The sequence below is a fragment of the Schistocerca piceifrons genome, unplaced genomic scaffold (genome assembly GCF_021461385.2).
Source record: "Schistocerca piceifrons isolate TAMUIC-IGC-003096 unplaced genomic scaffold, iqSchPice1.1 HiC_scaffold_1217, whole genome shotgun sequence".
In the NCBI taxonomy this organism is placed as follows: domain Eukaryota; kingdom Metazoa; phylum Arthropoda; class Insecta; order Orthoptera; family Acrididae; genus Schistocerca; species Schistocerca piceifrons.
This window is the reverse complement of record NW_025727034.1, coordinates 4,457-5,000: the sequence shown is the minus strand read 5'-3', so window position 1 is coordinate 5,000 and position 544 is coordinate 4,457. Positions and strand designations below refer to the sequence as shown.

Below are 544 nucleotides of genomic sequence, written 5' to 3'. Positions count from 1 at the left end.
CGACACTCCCAGGTCTGCGAAGCGGGGCAAACGCCGCGCGCTTCAGTATACGTAGCCGACCCTCAGCCAGACGTGGCCCGGAACGGAATCCATGGACCGCAATGTGCGTTCGAAACGTCGATGTTCATGTGTCCTGCAGTTCACATGTTCGACGCGCAATTTGCTGCGTTCTTCATCGACCCACGAGCCGAGTGATCCACCGTCCTGGGTGATCTTTTCTCAGTTTCCGCCGTCTCTTTCGAGACGGTCGCATAGGCGGGAGTGAGGCGTGTGGCGGCCCCTGTTCCAGCGTTCTGTGTCCAACGGCCTCACGGCCGGACGGGCGTCGTACGGCTCCACACCGGAAGCGGACAGGCACTCGTGGCGAAAGTCATACAAAACCGGCGCCAGGCGCCAGGTGCCGCAGGCCAGCCGCTCCAGCGCTTCAGCGCTCGTACCACACAACATTGCCGCTAGTTTTGAGAGTGCACGCGTGGTTCCGCACGCGGCCGCACGGCTACGGCGAGCGTACAGGGTAGCGTGTTGCGCGACACGACACGCACAT

The 544-nt window shown here is 62.7% G+C and overlaps 1 non-coding gene across 1 annotated transcript; it reads right to left on the bottom strand.

The window, feature by feature from the left end:
* Positions 1-56: 56 nt before the first annotated feature.
* LOC124729670 lies at positions 57-211 on the bottom strand. The gene has a single exon (XR_007007743.1). It is a non-coding gene; the product is annotated as a 5.8S ribosomal RNA (ribosomal RNA).
* Between the last annotated feature and the right edge of the window lie 333 nt (positions 212-544).